This window comes from Pelodiscus sinensis, chromosome 3 (assembly GCF_052426305.1).
Source record: "Pelodiscus sinensis isolate ZL-2025 chromosome 3, ASM5242630v1, whole genome shotgun sequence".
Taxonomy (NCBI): domain Eukaryota; kingdom Metazoa; phylum Chordata; order Testudines; family Trionychidae; genus Pelodiscus; species Pelodiscus sinensis.
In genome coordinates, this window is record NC_143054.1 from 178,685,334 (window position 1) to 178,691,333 (window position 6,000).

Below are 6,000 nucleotides of genomic sequence, written 5' to 3' on the forward strand. Positions count from 1 at the left end.
CCTCCCCCCCCGCGTCCGCTGCTTGGTGCCCACGTCCTACCCCCAGACTCCTTAATCCCCTCCGCTCCCTTAGCTCCTCGGCCTCCCGCTGTCCCCGAGAACTAATTTCCTGTGCAGGGACCGCCCCCCTCCCGCTCCGGTCCCTTCTCCAAGTAACGGCCACCAAGCCCCCGGCGGCACCGTCACATCACACGCTCTAGAAACACTGCTCCAATGGAAGCAAGAGCGCACGGATCGCTACGCCCCTCTCCGCAAGAGCAAAGAGTAAGAGGAAAGAGTATCCCTCCGCCAGCCAGTCTTCCCTCCCCCAGCCGCCGCCTCTGGATGGTGGTGGAATTGAGGAGGGGGATGGGAGGGCAACCGCTGCATGGCGCGCGCACTGCAGCTGCGGCAGCGGCCGCGCGCGTCGATGGCGGGGCGGGACTCGGGAGCTCTGAGAAGCTTCCTTAGAGCGAGAGTGGCTCTGCCCTTGTGCTCCCCGGCAGGCGGAGACTGATTCAGTTCGACTCCCTGTGGGGGAAAGCCCGGGGCGTGAGGGAAGAGTGGGGGGTGAAACCCCTCTGGTGCCGGGGAAAGCGGGGGGCCGTTTTCTACATCCCCACTGGAGCAGAAAGAGGGGCGCTGAATACTTCCCTTTCTGCGCCCTGCGGGCGGGGCGGTTCAGCCACACTCCTAACCACGGCGCTGTAGCGTGGTTGAGGGGTGGGTGGGGTTCTCTTTCAAAAAAAATGAAATTGGGACACACCCACATAGAAGAAAGCAGCCTGCTTCCAACTCGGAACAACGGGGGGAACGGGGAGGATCTTAAATGAGGGCAAGCAATGTGTTCACCTGCGCTGTTGTCCTTGTGGTGACCCCTCACTCTTGTGTATTGAACTCCCGTCTCAAACGTTGCATTAATATAGGGGAATTTATGTACGTTAGTGTATTGTATTGACAGAGTAGTTCACGAAATCTCAAGACTTAAATCCAATCACTCTCTGGTATGTGACAGAAGAGAAATTTTAGCTGCATATTATCCAGATAACTTTGTATCTTGTTTTGTGTGTGTGTGTGTGTGTATGTGTGTGTGCGCGCGCACGTCTAGACTGGCATGATTTTCCGCAATGCTTCTAACGGAAAAGTTATCCGTTAAAAGCATTTGCGGAAAAGAGCGTCTAGATTGGCACGGACACTTTTCCGCAAAAGCACTTTTTGAAGTTTTGCGCAAAAGGACTTTTGCCCGAACAGGAGCAGCGTAGTATTTCCGTAAGAAGCACTGATTTCAGACAGTAGGAAGTCAGTGTTCTTGTGGAAATTCAAGCGGCCAGTGTAGACAGCTGGCAAGTTTTTCCGCAAAAGCACCTGCTTTTGCAGAAAAACTTGCCAGTCTAGACACAGCCTGTGTGTTTTGATTTAGTCTGCGATGTTTAAAAGTAATACAAGGCAGTCTGAGTATACTAAAGTACATAAATTCCCCTACCTTAATGCAATGCCTGAGATGAGTGAGAGTTAAATATTTTTCTTGCTCTTCTTCCAGCCCATCCAGTGTGTGTTTGTGTATGAAGGTATCAGTATATATATTTTAGAGTGCATCTGTGTGTCTCTCTGAAAGTTAGTTCAAGAACTCCTAAATGGTAAGAGCTAGGGCCACCAAATGTGGCATGCAGCTTCCTGTTCACATAACTTTAAGCAGATGTAGCAATAATTTTTGACCCAGGGGCATTCCAAAATTTTGGAAAGTGGTTGAGAGCTGCACTCTTCCATGATATTAATGGAGATGTGGGGTGTGGGATGGAGGTTGGGTGCAGAAGAGAGCTTGGGGTGAGGGATTGGGGTGCAGGAAGGACAATGGAGTCTGGGAGGGAGTTTGGAGCAAGGAGGCAGTTGTGACCTAGAGCAAGGGACTGGAGTGCAGGGTTTTGGGATGTGACTTAGGGTAGGAGAGGATTATGATCTGGGGCAGGAGATTGGAGTGCCAGATCTGGGAGAAGGTTTGGGTACAAGAGGGGGGCAGAGGGTTTAGGTATGTTGATTGGGTCAGAGGGTTGGGGAAGGTTGGGATGCCAGAGGCAGGCCCTGGCCAGGACACTTATCAGCCTGCCTGCCTGCCTACCTGTAGAGCTAAGGCTTGCAAAGTTTAAAATGTTTCTCTGCCCGCCTGCCTGCATGGCAATGTGCTTGTGTTAATAACTGAGCCAAGGAAAGGGGGCATAGTTCTTCTTGGCTGCTGCTATTCAAACAGACAGCTCCCATTGGCCAGGGAGGCAGCTCCTGAAGCTTCCTTTCCTCCTCCTCCAATATTCTTGAAACAGAAATGGGACCTGGCAGCTACGTTTCTGAGCAGCCTGCAGGGCAAGCAGGGAAGTCTGCCTGGGGCTCCCAGTTGCTTCCTCAAGCCGGATCTGCTGGTTCGGCGGGCCGCATTTTGCCCAGCCCTGACTTAAAGCAAGGTCGGGGTTTGGTTGTGCCAAGAGAACTGCAAGCCCCAGAAAAAGGATTATTTAAATGGTCAGGGCTTCTGTTCCAAGAGGTACAATATGAGAATACCACTAAAGGAATGGCCAGCAGGGCTGGGGCTCTGCCATTTTGCCTCCCACCAGAAAAGGTAACAGAGGCCCCCTGCCTGGGAGACAGTCCTCTGCTGCCATCCACCCACGCTGGGAGAGTCCAGGGGGCAGGGACTCTCCCAGCGTCCCTCTGCCCCAGGTGAAGTCATGGGGAAAGAAGAGAGACCTCCAGAACTGGGGGGGAGAGGGCTGGGAGGAGCAGGTAAGCCCCTGCTGCCCTGGGAGGCACTGGGAAAGGGAGAGATCCCCCAGGCTGTGCCAGGGGAGAGGGAAAGAGCTCCCACTGGCCTCCAGGGACCCCACTGGCCCCCTGGGGAGGAAGCCAGCAAACACTCCCATCCCCTGCCCTGAATCCTGTGTCCCCCATCCCTTCCCTTAAGCCCCTCCTTACCCTTCAACTCACACTCACGCCTTTCCATGCCTCTGACATCCTTCCTGGAGCTCCCCACATCCCCAAGGCCCTGCCCTGACTCCTACATCCTCCATACTGCCACCCCACTGCCCTGAAGAACTCTGGCAATGCCGGATAAGTCCTTTAATGTATATATGTGCATATATATTATACACTTTAATTTTAAAAAATCAATTACCTAAAATAGTTTAAATTAAATGTTTGAAAATTTTCAAATAGGGAAACAGATAAACAGATTGTGTTTTTAACCCAAATGTCTGGATTCTGTATCTGTCCTAATTCTATAAGATTAAGAAGAAAATCTCCTTTAATGACCTCTTCTACACAAAACCAGAGGGGATCTCTTTGTGGAAGAGTAGAAAAATAAATTATGACTTGTAGGAATACGAGTTCTTAAATCAGATTTCAAATAAAAGAGGTTTACTGGTAAGTTATTAACTCAAAAAAAGTGTACATTTGGATGGTTATGTTTTGATTTGCAATGGTGAGATTTCATCTCTCTGTAAATTATTCATGTATATATATATATATATATATACACTGCAAGGTCTTTTTTTCTCTCCATCCCTCCCCAAACCCAGATCTGTAGTGTAGGGAGGTTTCATTATTAGTTTTGCCATGAAATAGGAACAGGCAGAAAAAAAAAAGTTGTGAATCTTGGACCAGAGTAAAGGTCTGGTAATTCATGAGCAAAATAATAGCCACTAAACTACTAGCCCTTAAAGATGACTACAAAAGCATCTTTGTAAAAGCCTGAATAACTAACCAGTAAGCTCCCTGTGTCTGGCAACAGTATATAATACAGAATTGTGCACACATTACTATAGAACTTCTCTTGCTCATCACTTAAACTAATTAAGCAACAATAATCTTCCTATAAAGCATTTCCTGGGAGTTAAAGACTGGCTAGGAGGAATTGCTGATCCAGGGCTCAGCTACAGGTTAGTAACACCAGTTGGTCTTCAGTTCCTGGAAAATATTTTGTGCTGATATTAGGGATGTAATAGTGTAGTCGATTAACCGATCAGCAAAAGCTTATCGGTTAATGTTGTAGATTACATGCATTTCCCTTCCCTCCCTCTCTGCACCAATACATTTTTAGCAGGCTGGACAGCAGCCCAGTTGAGTCCTGTCTTATGCCGGGTCCAGGACTTACCCGCACTGCAGCTCTGCATTTAAAGTGTATTAGGAATCGGGCAAGCAGAAAGCCTGACTCAGTTCCAGCTCAGACCCTCGCTAGACAGGGACTGCTGCCACACAGTGCTGCTGCCTCTTTATCAGAGGCAGAAGCACTGGGTAACAGGCAGCCAGTCCGCGAGGGGAGCTGATTTTTAAATTGGCTCCCCTCACGACCAGCTCCCACCTGACACCCCACGCTACTGCCTCTGATACAGTGGCTGCTGGCCCCACCCCTGGGGACTATAAAATAGTCGACTAACCAATAAGAATTCATGAGGTTACTCATCTATTCAATAAACGAATACTTAACATCCCTAGCTGATATGTGTTACTATTATGAGATAAACGTGATAAAACAGTTGTAAAAAAAATGTTTGTTTGTTTTGTTTTTCCCGCTTGGATGTTGTATGGAACCGAGTTAGGAAGACTCAGTGACATCAGGAAGACTCTCTTTACACGTTCTAGGTTATATGTGTTCTGTATACTGTTTTCACTACTGTTCTAGCCCTGTTGGTTGTTGGATATTAGAGAGACAAGGTGGGTGAGGTAATATATTTTATTGGACCAACATCTTTTGGTGAAAGAGACAAGCTTTTTAAGTATAGCCCTGTGCGGATACAAATTTGTATCTGCATCTGCATCTATATCCACAAAAAAGTTGCGGATATCCACATTGACATCCGCACATGCAGACACCCATGGATATAAAACAGATATCCAAAAATTTGCAGGGTTCTAGATACAAAATGTGTATCCACATCCATATCTACAAAAACGAACTGCAGATGTCGGCATGCACATCCATGGATGTGGATACTTGTGGATACAAAGCAGATATCTGCAGATTTTCAGGGATCTGCTTTTGAGCTACACAAACATGAAGAAAACCTCTGAGAACCTCAAAAGCGTCTCTCTTTCACCAACAGAAATTGGTCCAATAAAATAATTACCTCACCCATCTTGTGTCTCAGTGAATTTATGCTTTCCATTTTATAATTTCTTTAGGAAGTCCACTCTGTACTGGTGCATACACTTGGGCTTAGTCTACATTACAGGGTTTTTGCACAAGAAGCATTTTACAGAAGAGTTCTTGCGCAAAAGCGCATCCAGACCTGAAAGCACATCGCACAAGCAATGTGCTTTTGCGCAAGAGAGCAACCACACTGCATGGACACTCCTGTACAAGAAAGCTCTGATAGCTATTCACAGAATTGCCATCAGAGCACCTATGCTTTTGCTAATAGTTATTTCTTGCATAAAAATCCCTCCGGAGCATCCAGCCTTGCCTTTTTGTGCAACAGCTGTAGCGCAAAAAAGAGTTATTTCTGATGGGGAGAAGAATAACTCTACCAGCAAAAGCCCTCTGTTCTGCCAATTTATTTATGCTTGAGGTGTGGACACTCCTCTGGTTTTTGCACAAAAACCTTGTAGTGTAGATATAGCCTTGGATAAAAGTGGAGATGGTCAGAGACTCTCATCAAGTCTGTCTCCTCTGGGTTAGATGAAAATGGGTAAAAAACGAGGGTGATGTCATGAGAGGGGTCTACTACAGACCACTTACCCAGGCAGAAGAGGTGGATGAGGCTTTTTTTTAAAAACTAACAAAATCAACCAAAGGGCAGGAGTTGGTGGTGATGGGGGATTTCAACTATCCTGACATATGTTGGGAAACTAACATAGCAGGGCACAGATTATCCAATAAGTCCGTGGACTGCATTGGAGACGATTTTTTATTTCCGAAGCTTGAGAAATCTACTGGAGGTGGGGAAGCCATTCTTAATTTGATTTTAACAAATAGGGAGACACTGTTTGAAAATTTGAAAGTGGAAGGCAGCTTAGGTGAAAATGATCATGAAATCA

General features: G+C 47.0%; 1 protein-coding gene across 1 annotated transcript in view; it reads right to left on the minus strand.

Moving 5' to 3' along the window:
- Positions 1–339, minus strand: part of CCDC88A (coiled-coil and HOOK domain protein 88A) — a 248,572-nt gene extending 248,233 nt beyond the window's left edge. Inside the window, exon 1 of the mRNA XM_014573116.4 lies at positions 41–339. The gene's annotated coding sequence lies outside the window, so the exon portion shown is untranslated. The remainder of the gene's footprint in view (positions 1–40) is intronic.
- Between the last annotated feature and the right edge of the window lie 5,661 nt (positions 340–6,000).